This window comes from Cherax quadricarinatus, chromosome 6, assembly GCF_038502225.1.
Source record: "Cherax quadricarinatus isolate ZL_2023a chromosome 6, ASM3850222v1, whole genome shotgun sequence".
NCBI classification, from domain to species: domain Eukaryota; kingdom Metazoa; phylum Arthropoda; class Malacostraca; order Decapoda; family Parastacidae; genus Cherax; species Cherax quadricarinatus.
In genome coordinates, this window is record NC_091297.1 from 10,883,244 (window position 1) to 10,900,514 (window position 17,271).

The window sequence follows — 17,271 nt, forward strand, 5'->3', positions numbered from 1 at the left end:
TACTATAAACGAAATTTACGATTTACGAATCAATTTTCCCCATAAGAAATAATGTAAATACAATTAATCCGTTCCTGACACCCAGAAGTATTAAAACAAAAATTTTTTTAACATGAAATATACATGTAGTACATAAACAATACAATGGGAAATGATGAATGAAACATTAACAGCATAACACTTACCTTTATTGGTGATTCTTCTTAGTGTATGGGAGACTGGAAGAGGAGAGAGAGTGGATTCTTTATAGTTTGGAAGGGGAATCCCCTTCCATCAACACCTCAGGTACCATTTGCTTTTCTGGGGTTGCTTGTCTTCTCTGTTTCTTAATGCCACTAGGACCACCTTGAGAGTCACTGGAGTTCTGTCTCACAAAATAACTGTGGAGAGAGCTCTGTTTCTGGCGTCTCTTTAACACTTCCCTAAAATGGCACAAGACTTTGTCACTGTACATGTTGCCAACCTGGCTTGCAACAACCTTGTTAGGGTGATGTTTCTCCATAAAGCTTTCCATCTTACCCCACAAAGTAAAAATCTCTTTAATTTCTGAAGGCACCTTCTTCCATCTCTCTTCCTCCTCCTCTGCAGCAAGATTCTGAGCTGCGATGTGTTGCTCTACCTGCTGAAGCTCTTGCAGCTCCTCAGTGGTGAACTCTTCATTGTGGTCTTCCACCAATTCTTCCACATCCTCCAAACTCACATCCAACCCCATGGAACTCCCCAGTGCCACAATTGATTTTACAACAGACATAGGCTCATTAGGGTCAGTCCCAAATTCTTCAAAATCCCTCTTGTCGACACAATCTGGCCACAATTTTCTCCAGGCAGAGTTCAAAGTCCTGGTAGTTACTCCCTCCCAAGCCATACCTATAAGGGTTATGCAGTGGAGGATGCTGAAGTGTTCTCTCCAAAATTCTCTTAGGGTCAAGTGAGTGTCTGTGGTCACAGTCAAGCACCTGTGAAACATTGCTTTTGTGTAGAGTTTTTTAAAGTTTGCAATAACCTGCTGGTCCATGGGTTGGAGGAGAGGAGTGGTATTCGGGGGCAAGAACTTTACTGTGATGAACCCAAACTCCTCGAAAATTAGGTCATCCAAGTTTGGAGGATGAGCAGGTGCATTGTCCATTACTAGCAGGCACTTGAGATCCAATTTCTTTTCCAGGAGATACTCCTTCACACTAGGGCCAAACACTTCATTGAACCACTCGACAAAAAATTCCCTCGTGACACATGCCTTACTATTAGATTTCCAAAACTCACACAATTTACTCTTCATAACATTGTTTTTCCTGAACACTCTGGGATTTTCAGAATGGTACACTAGTAATGGCTTCACTTTGAAATCCCCACTAGCATTAGCACAGAACATTAGCGTCAGCCTGTCTTTCATAGGCTTGTGTCCTGGCATTGCCTTTTCCTCTTGTGTAATGAAGGTCCTCTTTGGCATTTTCTTTCAAAAGAGGCCTGTTTCGTCACAATTGAACACTTGTTCAGGTTTCAGTCCTTCAGCCTCTATGTACTCCTGGAATTCATGCACATATTTTTCAGCCGCCTTGTAGTCCGAACTGGCAGCCTCACCATGCCTTACCACACTGTGTATGCCAGTACGCTTCTTAAATCTCTCAAACCAGCCTTTGCTGGCCTTAAATTCACTCACTTCACCACTATTTGCAGGCAATTTCTTTACCAAATCTTCATGCAACTGCCTAGCCTTTTCACAAATAAACGAAGTCATAAGAGTATCTCCTGCTAATTGTTTCTCATTTATCCACACCAATAATAACTTCTCAACCTCTTCCATTACTGGTGATCTCATTTTTGTCAGCATAGTTACTCCCTTTGCAACAACAGCATCCTTTATTTCATTTTTCTTGGCCACTATGGAACATAAGGTTGTGTAGGGTTTCTTATACATCCTGGACAGTTCGGCCACACTTGTACCACTTTCATATTGTTCAATGATGGTTTTCTTAAATTCAATCGTATTTCTCACCTTCTTTACCACAGGCTTGGCACTAGGAGTTTTCTTTGGAGCCATGGTAGCTTATTTAGTACTTGCAAGCACTAAAATAAATGGAATATTATGAAATATTTCACTGGAGCACGTGAGGGGACCTTCGCTCACTGGTAAACAATGCCAGACTGGCTGCCGCCCTGGCTCACGCCGTGGGTACACGTCCCGGACGAACTACGACTCACCAGTCAACCTATGAAAAGCGAGTCCATGTTTATACGAAAATACCTCTATGATTGGCGAATTTTACGATTGCCGGGAACTACGAAAAGCGGGGGACCACTGTATATATAAATATATAAATATAAGGAGAGAGAGAGAGAGAGAGAGAGAGAGAGAGAGAGAGAGAGAGAGAGAGAGAGAGAGATGCAAAGAAGTGATGTTTAACTCTTAACTTTCATTTCCATAAGTACTGTAAACTATAAGTATATCATGTCCGATGGAATCATTATTAAAACAGGTTAAGAAGAGACTCCCCAGAGACCAGGATCTGCTGTCTTACGACTGGTGTTACTTGCACCTGCCAACCTACAGAGGCCAGGATCTGCTGTCTTACGACTGGTGTTACTTGCACCTGCCAACCTACAGAGGCCAGGATCTGCTGTCTTACGACTGGTGTTTCTTGCACCTGCCAACCTACAGAGGTCAGGATCTGCTGTCTTACGACTGGTGTTACTTGCACCTGCCAACCTACAGAGACCAGGATCTGCTGTCTTACGACTGGTGTTACTTGCACCTGCCAACCTACAGAGGTCAGGATCTGCTGTCTTACGACTGGTGTTACTTGCACCTGCCAACCTACAGTGGCCAGGATCTGCTGTCTTACGACTGGTGTTACTTGCACCTGCCAACCTACAGAGGCCAGGATCTGCTGTCTTACGACTTGTGTTACTTGCACCTGCCAACCTACAGAGACCAGGATCTGCTGTCTTACGACTGGTGTTACTTGCACCTGCCAACCTACAGAGACCAGGATCTGCTGTCTTACGACTGGTGTTTCTTGCACCTGCCAACCTACAGAGGTCAGAATCTGCTGTCTTACGACTGGTGTTTCTTGCACCTGCCAACCTACAGAGGTCAGGATCTGCTGTCTTACGACTGGTGTTACTTGCACCTGCCAACCTACAGAGGTCAGGATCTGCTGTCTTACGACTGGTGTTACTTGCACCTGCCAACCTACAGAGGCCAGGATCTGCTGTCTTACGACTGGTGTTTATTGCACCTGCCAACCTACAGAGGTCAGGATCTGCTGTCTTACGACTGGTGTTACTTGCACCTGCCAACCTACAGAGACCAGGATCTGCTGTCTTACGACTGGTGTTACTTGCACCTGCCAACCTACAGAGGTCAGGATCTGCTGTCTTACGACTGGTGTTACTTGCACCTGCCAACCTACAAAGGTCAGGCTCTGCTGTCTTACGACTTGTGTTACTTGCACCTGCCAACCTACAGAGGTCAGGATCTGCTGTCTTACGACTGGTGTTACTTGCACCTGCCAACCTACAGAGGTCAGGATCTGCTGTCTTACGACTGATGTTACTTGCACCTGCCAACCTACAGAGACCAGGATGTGCTGTCTTACGACTGGTGTTACTTGCACCTGCCAACCTACAGAGGTCAGGATCTGCTGTCTTACGACTGGTGTTACTTGCACCTGCCAACCTACAGAGACCAGGTTCTGCTGTCTTACGACTGGTGTTACTTGCACCTGCCAACCTACAGAGGTCAGGATCTGCTGTCTTACGACTGGTGTTACTTGCACCTGCCAACCTACAGAGGTCAGGATCTGCTGTCTTACGACTGGTGTTACTTGCACCTGCCAACCTACAGAGGTCAGGATCTGATGTCTTACGACTGATGTTACTTGCACCTGCCAACCTACAGAGACCAGGATCTGCCGTCTTACGACTGGTGTTACTTGCACCTGCCAACCTACAGAGACCAGGATCTGCTGTCTTACGACTGGTGTTACTTGCACCTGCCAACCTACAGAGTTCAGGATCTGCTGTCTTACGACTGGTGTTACTTGCACCTGCCAACCTACAGAGACCAGGATCTGCTGTCTTACGACTGGTGTTACTTGCACCTGCCAACCTACAGAGGTCAGGATCTGCTGTCTTACGACTGGTGTTACTTGCACCTGCCAACCTACAGAGGCCAGGATCTGCTGTCTTACGACTGGTGTTACTTGCACCTGCCAACCTACAGTGGCCAGGAGCTGCTGTCTTACGACTGGTGTTACTTGCACCTGCCAACCTACAGTGGCCAGGATCTGCTGTCTTACGACTGGTGTTACTTGCACCTGCCAACCTACAGAGGCCAGGATCTGCTGTCTTACGACTGGTGTTACTTGCACCTGCCAACCTACAGAGGTCAGGATCTGCTGTCTTACGACTGGTGTTTCTTGCACCTGCCAACCTACAGAGGTCAGGATCTGCTGTCTTACGACTGGTGTTACTTGCTCCTGCCAACCTACAGAGGCCAGGATCTGCTGTCTTACGACTGGTGTTACTTGCACCTGCCAACCTACAGAGGCCAGGATCTGCTGTCTTACGACTGGTGTTACTTGCACCTGCCAACCTACAGAGGCCAGGATCTGCTGTCTTACGACTGATGTTACTCGCACCTGCCAACCTACAGAGGCCAGGATCTGCTGTCTTACGACTGGTGTTACTTGCACCTGCCAACCTACAGTGGCCAGGATCTGCTGTCTTACGACTGGTGTTACTTGCACCTGTCAACCTACAGAGGCCAGGATCTGCTGTCTTACGACTGGTGTTACTCGCACCTGCCAACCTACAGAGGCCAGGATCTGCTGTCTTACGACTGGTGTTACTTGCACCTGCCAACCTACAGAGGCCAGGATCTGCTGTCTTACGACTGGTGTTACTCGCACCTGCCAACCTACAGAGGCCAGGATCTGCTGTCTTACGACTGGTGTTACTTGCACCTGCCAACCTACAGAGGCCAGGATCTGCTGTCTTACGACTGGTGTTACTTGCACCTGCCAACCTACAGAGGTCAGGATCTGCTGTCTTACGACTGGTGTTACTTGCACCTGCCAACCTACAGAGGCCAGGATCTGCTGTCTTACGACTGGTGTTACTCGCACCTGCCAACCTACAGAGACCAGGATCTGCTGTCTTACGACTGATGTTACTTGCACCTGCCAACCTACAGAGACCAGGATCTGCTGTCTTACGACTGGTGTTACTTGCTGCACCTGCCAACCTACAGAGACCAGGATCTGCTGTCTTACGACTGGTGTTACTCGCACCTGCCAACCTACAGAGGCCAGGATCTGCTGTCTTACGACTGATGTTACTTGCACCTGCCAACCTACAGAGACCAGGATCTGCTGTCTTACGACTGGTGTTACTCGCACCTGCCAACCTACAGAGGCCAGGATCTGCTGTCTTACGACTGATGTTACTTGCACCTGCCAACCTACAGAGACCAGGATCTGCTGTCTTACGACTGGTGTTACTTGCTGCACCTGCCAACCTACAGAGACCAGGATCTGCTGTCTTACGACTGGTGTTACTCGCACCTGCCAACCTACAGAGGCCAGGATCTGCTGTCTTACGACTGATGTTACTTGCACCTGCCAACCTACAGAGACCAGGATCTGCTGTCTTACGACTGGTGTTACTCGCACCTGCCAACCTACAGAGGCCAGGATCTGCTGTCTTACGACTGATGTTACTTGCACCTGCCAACCTACAGAGGCCAGGATCTGCTGTCTTACGACTGGTGTTACTCGCACCTGCCAACCTACAGAGACCAGGATCTGCTGTCTTACGACTGATGTTACTTGCACCTGCCAACCTACAGAGACCAGGATCTGCTGTCTTACGACTGGTGTTACTTGCTGCACCTGCCAACCTACAGAGGCCAGGATCTGCTGTCTTACGACTGGTGTTACTCGCACCTGCCAACCTAATATGAAGCTGAATACCTTTAACACAAGAGGAAATTCCTTCATGAACCAGTTTGAAGGATTAGCAGAGGCAGTGGTGGGGTGTCGGGGGCAGATACAAAGTCAGATGTCTTACGGTCTATACATTCCTATACACTCAGCCCATTCTAGCACCATGAATATTAAACGTTCAGATCGGAATGTTTTCTCGTCTTTACCCAGCTGTTTCGTTCCCAGACGTACAGAGGAAGTGCTATTTAATTTACTCATTTATGATTAAAAATGCCTTTTATGACAGGTTCGTGGAATCTAGTCTAAATCAGCTTTAATGAACTTAAAGAAAATAGGATATAAAACCTAAAAGCATTAAGAATCTGATGTTTCAGTTTCCCCTCAAAATATTGACGTTGCTCAGTGAGGCTGAGTTACAGCTTCCCACAGGAAGAGTCTCACCAACACACCATCCTGACTCTCAACAGTTCCTTCACCTCTTTTCCATGTTGCATGTACTGTGTCCAGCATTAGCTGATCTGTTCTACCTTTCTGCTTCTCCGGTATCGTTCCTATTTCCTCCGAGAATGCCTTCTTAAATTTCTTGCCGGGTTCCTCACAGGCTTCCTGGTCAGTCTTGGCTAGCTTTAATACCACTACTTTCTTCAACCTAATTATCTGGCTCATTACTACTGTCTTCTTCCTTATGTGGCTGGACAGCGATTCCGGGTCGGATTTGGCTTTCGATGCTGTTATACTCAAATTTTCGTTGATTCTCTCTTCACACCCATGCACATCATTTGTTTCGAGTTGTTTTCCTGTTATCTGCCTTTTATAGTGTTGCAATGTTCTTGAGTTTTGGGCTATTGCCTCTCTGCACCTCTTGGTGACTCTGCTCTTGGTGACTCATGGGTTCACTCTGCTCTTGGTGAATCATGGGTTCACTCTGCTCTTGGTGACTCATGGGTTCACTCTGCTCTTGGTGACTCATGGGTTCATTCTGCTCTTGGTGACTCATGGGTTCACTCTGCTCTTGGTGACTCATGGGTTCACTCTGCTCTTGCTAAATCATGGGTTCACTCTGCTCTTGGTGACTCATGGGTTCACTCTGCTCTTGGTGACTCATGGGTTCACTCTGCTCTTGGTGACTCATGGGTTCACTCTGCTCTTGGTGACTCATGGGTTCACTCTGCTCTTGGTGACTCATGGGTTCACTCTGCTCTTGGTGACTCATGGGTTCATTCTGCTCTTGGTGACTCATGGGTTCACTCTGCTCTTGGTGACTCATGGGTTCACTCTGCTCTTGGTGACTCATGGGTTCATTCTGCTCTTGGTGACTCATGGGTTCACTCTGCTCTTGGTGACTCATGGGTTCATTCTGCTCTTGGTGACTCATGGGTTCACTCTGCTCTTGGTGACTCATGGGTTCACTCTGCTCTTGGTGACTCATGGGTTCACTCTGCTCTTGGTGACTCATGGGTTCATTCTGCTCTTGGTGACTCATGGGTTCACTCTGCTCTTGGTGATTCATGGGTTCATTCTGCTCTTGGTGAATCATGGGTTCATTCTGCTCTTGGTGAATCATGGGTTCACTCTGCTCTTGGTGACTCATGGGTTCACTCTGCACTTGGTGAATCATGGGTTCACTCTGCTCTTGGTGAATCATGGGTTCATTCTGCTCTTGGTGACTCATGGGTTCACTCTGCACTTGGTGAATCATGGGTTCACTCTGCTCTTGGTGAATCATGGGTTCATTCTGCTCTTGGTGACTCATGGGTTCACTCTGCTCTTGGTGAATCATGGGTTCACTCTGCTCTTGGTGAATCATGGGTTCACTCTGCTCTTGATGACTCATGGGTTCACTCTGCTCTTGGTGACTCATGGGTTCACTCTGCTCTTGGTGAATCATGGGTTCACTCTGCTCTTGGTGACTCATGGGTTCACTCTGCTCTTGGTGAATCATGGGTTCACTCTGCTCTTGGTGAATCATGGGTTCACTCTGCTCTTGGTGACTCATGGGTTCACTCTGCTCTTGGTGAATCATGGGTTCACTCTGCTCTTGGTGACTCATGGGTTCACTCTGCTCTTGGTGAATCATGGGTTCACTCTGCTCTTGGTGACTCATGGGTTCACTCTGCTCTTGGTGAATCATGGGTTCACTCTGCTCTTGGTGACTCATGGGTTCACTCTGCTCTTGGTGAATCATGGGTTCACTCTGCTCTTGGTGAATCATGGGTTCACTCTGCTCTTGGTGAATCATGGGTTCACTCTGCTCTTGGTGACTCATGGGTTCACTCTGCTCTTGGTGAATCATGGGTTCACTCTGCTCTTGGTGAATCATGGGTTCACTCTGCTCTTGGTGAATCATGGGTTCACTCTGCTCTTGGTGAATCATGGACTCACTCTGCTCTTGGTGAATCATGGGTTCACTCTGCTCTTGGTGAATCATGGGTTCACTCTGCTCTTGGTGACTCATGGGTTCACTCTGCTCTTGGTGAATCATGGGTTCACTCTGCTCTTGGTGAATCATGGGTTCACTCTGCTCTTGGTGAATCATGGGTTCACTCTGCTCTTGGTGAATCATGGACTCACTCTGCTCTTGGTGAATCATGGACTCACTCTGCTCTTGGTGAATCATGGACTCACTCTGCTCTTGGTGAATCATGGACTCACTCTGCTCTTGGTGAATCATGGACTCACTCTGCTCTTGGTGAATCATGGACTCACTCTGCTCTTGGTGAATCATGGACTCACTCTGCTCTTGGTGAATCATGGACTCACTCTGCTCTTGCAATTGCTTCTTTCCTCCTGAATATGACTCTCTCCTCTGTCTCCCTGCACTTTCCAGCCTCTTACACCATCTCAGTCGCTGTCTTCACCTTGCAGCTCCTTTTCCACTTTACCTCGTTAAGAAACTGTCTCAGGTTTGTCAACTCTCCTGTTTTGAAGTTTGGTTTCTCCTGTCTTTTCCCTGTTCTCTCTCTCTCTCTCTCTCTCTCTCTCTCTCTCTCTCTCTCTCTCTCTCTCTCTCTCTCTCTCTCTAAGTCAGCATCGCTGAGGATAATACAGTCCTGCTTTCTTTAGGCTAAGTTATGCTACATAGACCTATCGAAGCTTATATTTAATCACAGGTAAGCAAATTAATTAGCCTCCCTGCAACGGCATAGCTGGAAGAGGAAACGTTCCAGTCCGAATGTTTTGCCCCTGATATGTTGAAGCATTACAACCTTAGCATCTTGCCCCTCGCCGTTAAGACTCTCCATGATCAACAGTTTTGCATTGCTCATGTGGGGTCTTCTGAACACTTCTGTTATTGTATCCAAAATCTTGATTCTGCCTACTATATATTCATTTAAATCCTGTTTGTTTATTCTTACCTTCACAAAACTCAACTGGTCTCTGATTAGCATTGCTACTCGCCTCCACCACTTGTTTCCTCTGTCCTTCTCATAATCTGATTTGCAGCAGTCACAACTGTTAGTTCTAAGTTTTGTCTCTGTGAGTGCTATAGTTTCTTGGGATGCCTCCACTATTCGTCCGTTCCATTTATTTCCCTTATTTATCTTAACACCATTTTTGTACTGTATTATCAGTTTACCCTCTGTTACTGTGTTCCAGCAGTTGGGTTCCTGATTTACTGGTCCTTGCTCATGGGTCATGGGTTGGGTGGAGGTGGTTGGGACGAGTGGTAGGGTTGGGGTAAGGGCGAGAGGTAGTTGAAAGCGAGTCTCTTCCTCTGGAAGGGGCCAGGATCCTGTATGCAGGTGGGGTGGATGGGGAGATTGGGGTGTTTGGGAAGGGGATTGCATGATGGTCAGCTATGAGGAAGGTTCTTGCAGTGGAAGGGGTGTGGGCTGTGTGTGTGAGAGAAAGTGAGTGAGAGAGAGAGAGAGAGAGGGGGGGGGGGGAGGTGAGGGCTGGCCGTGACCCTCAGACTAAGTTATAATTTTAAAATATCACACAATATATCGTGGTGTTTGTTTATCCTCTCAGTGCGTGTTGTAAGGACAAACTCATGCAGAAACACTTCACTTCCAATTTCGGTGCCGCATGTTCTCGTTGAGTCCTTGCATTCATTTGTCTTTTATTTGTTTTCCATTAGAGTCAAGAGTGTTTCCCCCCCCCCCCCATCCCCTCACTTTCTATGTGACAAGACCGTCTGTTATCTTATATCTGTCCTCAGTTTGACCCGACACATTCAACACGATATTACTCTATGCTATGGGACACGCATTGCAGCACACACACACACACACACACACACACACACACACACACACACACACACACACACACACACACACACACACACACACACACACACACACACACGGAATTTTTCCCCGAGGACTAAAATCCAAGTTGAGTTTAAATTAAGAAACCGTGATGTCTCTATCAGATACTAACGTCTGCTTTCCGAAATCAAAAGGTTGATCTCGGCTTAAGGTTGGCATCAGTGAAGGTTTACAGGTTTCTCCAATCGTCTATTGTGGCGGGAACTTTGCAGACGAAAGCCAAGTCATCCGTTTGATCCGAATCCTCCAGAGTATTCTACACTCCGAAAACTTTTGTTATTCGATTGCACTTGAGAGCAAAAAATCGGTCGCTTCTGTAGAGGATCTGTTGGGAACTTCCGAGAAACGTCAGACAGCGGATGTTCAGTTTCGTGAAGATAACTCATTCCTAATTATAGTGATACCTTACTCCCTAAAAAAATTAATTTGGTAGTGAATGTTAAAGACTCCGGTAGGTGGGACCAGTTCTAGCAGATAATTGAACGCTTGAGATTCCGGATGGCGCGTCGATGGGGTGGCAATGGTTGGTATTACTGGGCGCTGCTTATAGAATCCAACCCATAACTAAGATGGGCAGTTATGTTTACCTGTACTTGATCCCCAGTGATGGGCTCCAGATAGCCGTATGGGGCGTCGAAGTCTCCCCAGCCCAACCCTTAGGTGCCGCATTCCAGAATAGCCCCCTAGATGTTGTTCCATCTCTCCAGTTCAGCCCCCAAGGTGTTCGTCTAGTACCCCAGCCCCGAGATATTGGTGCTACACCACAGCCCTTAGGTGCTGATGTAGCTTCCCAGTCCAGCCCTAGGTGTTGCTGTCGACTTTATATATGCGGCAAACTTTTCGTTCGCTAAAATTGCACCCAGTTCAACATCCTTTACAATGTTTACACCTACTGTAAACTGCTGTACCAGCTCTGTATTAACTAGACCTTCACGTGGCAGTTCCTGGCATTCCCTCTGTTTTCCTCTTCTGACTACAATTGGCAACTCGAGCGATCAAACTATGGGATTAGATTGACTTTCCTGACATAATTCCCTTGATCACTAATACCAGGGTACATGGTGGATGATGTCAGGTATAACCTTTTAGCCAGGTATCTGCGGGTAATATCGAAAAACCTGTCTTATTACTGACACAGATTTCCTTTAGTACAAACTGGCAGGTTGGTCAGCGGGAGCTTTGGCGTACCTCCCCATCTACTTTACCATCTCGTGTGTATGTGTGGAATGTTCATAAAAAAGTATAATTTTTCAGTTAGCTGTTAAAAATACCTACATTAGACAAATTATGATCTAGTTAAGAGCCTCCTGTAGGTCTGCACTGCAATTTGAATCCATTCAGTGTTGCTTATACAAGACGGTACAGCAGTGGAGTCAGGTTACGTGTGTCAGAGATTGACCAAGAGAGCGCTCGCCCTGCCAGAAGCCACGATCACTATTCGTTTCCCCATCCTACGTTGTTTTTTTGTTATTGTTGAGGGTTTTGTGGGGGTTGGTAGTGGAGAGGAGTGTGGTTACTGGTGGGAGAGAAGTGTGTGTTGCTGGTACTAGCTGTGGGGAAGCGTGTGGGTACTGGTGGTGGGGAAGCATGTGGGTACTGGTGGTGGGGAAGCATGTGGGTACGGATAGTGGGGAAGTGTTAAGGGTATTGGTAGTGAGGAGTACGTTATGGATGTTGGTAGTGGGGAGAAGGGTATTATCCAGCCTTATTTCTTCCTTTTATGCTTTCTAAATTCTCTCTCTCTCTCTCTCTCTTCTTTCTCCCCCTCGCCGCTAATTCTCTCCCCAACTCTCCCTCACCCCCACTCTCCCCACCCTTCACTCAGGCTCCATAGCTCAGCTAACCACAGGGAATAATGAGACGGTACTGGCCCATGTAGGGACAGGGGCTGACCCCAGACGTCTAATCAATTTTGTATCTGCCTGAATGTTGCATAGTCAATACGAGAGTTGAGCAGGAGAGCCAGCCGGAGAACCAGCCGGGGCTACAGATGTCCCCGTCACCCATCATCAAATGCTATTGACCTAAGAAAAGCTTTTGACACAGTAGACCACGACATCCTACTCCACAAACTTGATCATTACGGTATAAGAGGCCATGCGCTTGCTTATTTCAAATCTTACATTACTAATAGGTATCAGTATGTCACCATTAAAGACACAGCATCAGCAACACGGCCACTTGATACTGGAGTTCCGCAGGGAAGTGTCCTTGGTCCCCTGCTCTTCCTCATATACATCAATGACCTTCCAAACGTATCCCAACACTTGAAACCCATTCTCTTTGCTGACGACACGACTTATGTCATCTCTCACCCTAATCTTGCCACCCTCAACACCATTGTGAATGAGGAGCTGATTAAAATATCGACTTGGATGACAGCCAATAAACTTACGCTTAACACTGACAAAACCTACTAGATTTTGTTTGGTAGCAGAGCAGGAGATGCACAAATTAACATTAAGATTGACAACACTCTAATTACCAGAAATAATGGGGGCAAATTCCTAGGCTTATACCTTGACAACAACCTGAATTTCAGCACCCATATCCAGCATATAACCAAAAAAGTATCCAAAACGGTTGGGATCCTCTCCAAGATACGATACTACGTGCCCTAAAATGCCCTTCTCACACTATACCACTCACTTATTTATCCATACCTCACCTATGCTATTTGTGCTTGGGGATCAACTGCAGCAACACACCTAAAGCCAATAATAACCCAACAAAAAGCTGCAGTAAGAATAATCACTAAATCCCATCCCTGGCAACACCCCCCCCCCACTCTTCATAGACCTAAACTTACTCCCAGTTCAGTACATCCACACTTACTACTGTGCAATCTACATCTACAGGGCCTTAAACTCTAATATCAACCTTGACCTAAAACGCTTTCTTGATAGTTGTGACAGAACCCACAGGCATAACACCAGACACAAACATCTCTACGACATTCCCCGTGTCCGACTAAACCTTTACAAAAATTCAATGTATGTCAAAGGCCCTAAAATCTGGAATATCCTACCTGAGAACTCTAGAACTGCAGACACATTCATCACCTTCAAAACTACCATTAGAAAACATCTTATCTCCCTGATACACCCCGTCAACTAACTACACGAATACCACCTGGTGGTTCACACTTACACTCACTCACTCATTTGACCATAAACAGAAATATTAATCTCAATCTTAAAATAATGAATCCTGTGATACTCCAATACTGAAACTATGTACTGTGCCAAAACAAAAGCATTCACATTGCTAAAGTCACAAACTAGTATTTAGTCACTTAGCCATAATACCAACTTACCTCATAATTTGTAATATTTTACAATTAAGAATAAAACTAAGTCTGCCCGAAATGCCTAGCCATGCTAAGCGTTCTAGTGGTACACTCTGTAATCACTATTTTACTACATGTAAACCACACAATAACCAAATTTCTGTAAACTCAGCATTGTAATCCTTATAGAGAATAAACTTTGAATTTGAATTTGAATTTGAATTTGAATTTGAAAGGGGAAACTAACCTCTAAGGAACTACCAGGTGTTCTCTGTCAAACCTGTTTCAATCCGTGTAACCCATCCCATACATACATCTCTCATACACATCATACTTCTACCCCCTGCTACCTCATTCCCACTACACCCTTACGTCATACACCCAACCTATGTCAACACCACCTCACCACACCCTCGTACCCACACCCTAGTACCCACACCCTAGTACCCACACCCTAGTACCCACTCTTCATATACACTTTCCCTTCCCACCCCTGCACACTCTCATCTTCATAAAATCCCACCATAAGCTTCTTAGATTACTCAGCTGGGAAATTGGTATTGTTCGTAAATCTTTTGGTATGCAGATAAGGCGTCATAGTGGAGATGTATGCTGGAAGAAGCTGCAGTGGCAACCCAGCAGCAGCAACAGTATAGGTTTATAAGTGCTGGACGCAACAGCAGCGGCAGCAGAACCAGGAGGAAAATGTAATAAGCGTCACTCTCTACAAGCCGCGTCCAAGCCGGGTATTCAACCAGTGATCAAGTATGGAACGTGTTTAATACAAATGAGGCAACGAGAAAAACAAATTTATACTGAATAATCTTCCGTGTTATCAATTTATATTCAAAGTTTCCTTTAATTTGTTCCCTTTCTCCCTTCTTTCACCTCGGGGCAACCTACTTACTGAATTCCACCTTCAACTTTCCCCTCACTCTCGTTTCCATTAAGTCCTGGTCTGACGGGTTTGTCGCAATCAGTTATCCCCAAAAATTACCAGCAGACTAACTCATAATCCTCTTTATCATACCTCAAATTCTCAATGATGTTTATTTTCTTAAAACATGTTTGTCAGACATGTTTGTAACCATAACTCAGGTAAGATCCCACTACCACAACTTTTTCCCAGCGATGCGAAGGTACCTGGCTAGATGGTACACTGCGGTGGTCTTCACTGTCCTATTGGTAACCCGCAGTTGTTATTTTCATGGTTAATAATCTCATCAGAACTTTCAGAAAACGTCTCCAAGAACTGTTCTTCCACTCTCCTCACTCACATCCACATACACAGTGATACTCACCACTCCGCCTTGGTTCCAAATGTCCTTTTTGGGATATGTGTGATTGTATACATAGTATGTACATTATATATATATATATATATATATATATATATATATATATATATATATATATATATATATATATATATATATATATATGAACCAGTATCGTTACGCCCATAATTTAGACAAAAAAATAAAAGTTTGTAATTCAGATTCTGATACGTAAAATTTGATTTGATACGGAATTTAGAGTAATTTACTTGGCAGGGTACCTTGCCTGATTTTTTCTAAGTAATAATAAATTAGGCTTTGGAATATTTAATCATGTTTACACTTCCTAATTTGTTTTTGCCTCCTGGAATGGGATATTTTCTGAAACGGGCCGTCGTCAGAAGATCACCCACCCGCTAACTGAAGCAATGCTGGTCAAGTAAGCAAGACCTGTGGCTGGCTTGTACCCTGGAGCCAGTGAAGGAAGTAGAGCGATGCAGCAATAAGAGATGGTGTCATATGTGAGCGGGGCCCACATATGTCAGAGATTTGTGGATTAGTAGAGACATTCAACTAGCTTCCTTGTAGCGACATTGTACTAGCGTTCCTGTAGACATTCTACTAGCATCCTTATAGTTAATGTACTAGGGTGGTTACACATTCTACTAGAGACCTTTAAGACACTCTACTAGCGACCTTGAAGAAACTCTACTAGCGATCTTGAAGACACTCTACTAGCGATCTTGAAGACACTCTACTAGCGACCTTGAAAACACTCTACATGCGATCTTGAAGACTACTAGCGACCTTGAAGACACTACTAGCGACCTTGAAGACACTCTATTAGCGACCTTGAAGACACTCTACTAGCGATTTTGAAGACACTCTACTAGCGATCTTGAAGACACTCTACTAGCGATTTTGAAGACACTCTGCTAGCGATCTTGAAGACACTCTACTAGCGACCTTGAAGACACTCTACTAGCGACCTTGAAGACACTACTAGCGATCTTGAAGACACTCTACTAGCGATCTTGAAGACACTCTACTAGCGATCTTGAAGACACTCTACTAGCGATCTTGAAGACACTACTAGCGATCTTGAAGACTCTCTACTAGCGATCTTGACACTCTACTAGCGATCTTGAAGAGACTCTACTAGCGACCTTGAAGACACTCTACTAGCGATCTTGAAGACACTCTACTAGCGATCTTGAAGACACTCTACAAGCGACCTTGAAGACACTACTAGCGACCTTGAAGACACTACCAGCGATCCTGAAGACACACTACTAGCGACTTTGAAGACACACTACTAGCGACCTTGAAGACACTGTACTAGCGACCTTGAAGACTACTAGCGACCTTGAAAACACTATATTGGCGATCTTGAAGACACTACTAGCGACCTTGATGACACTCTACTAGCGACCTTGAAGACAATACTAGCGATCTTGAAGACACTACTAGCGACTTTGAAGACACTACTAGCGACCTTGAAGACATTACTAGTGACCTTGAAGACAATACTAGCGACCTTGAAGACACTCTACTGGCGACCTTGAAGACAATACTAGCGACCTTGAAAACACTACTAGCGACCTTGAAGACACTCTACTAGCGACCTTGAAGAGACACTACTAGCGACCTTGAAGACACTCTACTAGCGACCTTGAAGACAATACTAGCGATCTTGAAGACACTACTAGCGACCTTGAAGACACTACTAGCGACCTTGAAGACATTACTAGTGACCTTGAAGACAATACTAGCGACCTTGAAGACACTCTACTAGCGACCTTGAAAACAATACCAGCGACCTTGAAGACACTCTACTAGCGACCTTGAAGACAATACTAGCGACCTTGAAAACACTACTAGTGACCTTGAAGAAACTACTAGCGATCTTGAAGTCACTACTAGCGACCTTGAAGACACTACTAGCGACCTTGAAGACACTACTAGTGACCTTGAAGACAATACTAGCGACCTTGAAGACACTCTACTAGCGACCTTGAAGACACTACTAGCGACCTTGAAGACACTCTACTAGCGACCTTGAAGACAATACTAGCGACCTTGAAGACACTACTAGCGGCCTTGAAGACACTACTAGCGACCTTGAAGACACTACTAGCGACCTTGAAGACACTACTAGTGACCTTGAAGACAATACTAGCGACCTTGAAGACACTCCGCTAGCGACTTTGAAGACAATACTAGCGACCTTGAAGACACTCTACTAGCGACCTTGAAGACAATACTAGCGATCTTAAAGACACACTACTAGCGACCTTGAAGACAATACTAGCGACCTTGAAGACAATACTAGCGACCTTAAAGACACTACTAGCGACCTTGAAGACAATACTAGCGACCTTGAAGACAATACTAGCGACCTTGAATACATTCTACTAGCGAACTTGAAGACAATACTAGCGACCTTAAAGACACACTACTAGCGACCTGCAGGCGTGACCTACTCC

At 45.6% G+C, this 17,271-nt stretch overlaps 1 protein-coding gene across 1 annotated transcript in view; it reads right to left on the minus strand.

Annotated features, from left to right (window-relative positions):
- LOC128691847 (nucleolar protein 58) overlaps positions 1–17,271 on the minus strand; it is a 656,314-nt gene that overhangs the window by 371,915 nt on the left and 267,128 nt on the right. The gene's annotated exons all lie outside the window — the stretch shown is intronic.